Here is a 201-nt window from a genome sequence, read left to right as displayed (position 1 = left end):
CACAAATAGCTACACATACACGTCGACGTGTTGCCTCTATGTCAATTACATACATATTTATTATACGAATAGTTATACACATTCACCTGGCGTCTATGTGATAAAACCAGAGGAATGATTTCAATCGTCGTTGCAGCCTTTAGGACGTCCACTGTTGGACATAGGCCTCCCCCAAAGATTTCCAAAACGACCGATCACCAG

The sequence above is a fragment of the Zerene cesonia genome, chromosome 15, assembly GCF_012273895.1.
Source record: "Zerene cesonia ecotype Mississippi chromosome 15, Zerene_cesonia_1.1, whole genome shotgun sequence".
NCBI lineage: Eukaryota > Metazoa > Arthropoda > Insecta > Lepidoptera > Pieridae > Zerene > Zerene cesonia.
The sequence above is the reverse complement of the archived record's forward strand: the minus strand, read 5'-3'. Positions refer to the sequence as shown.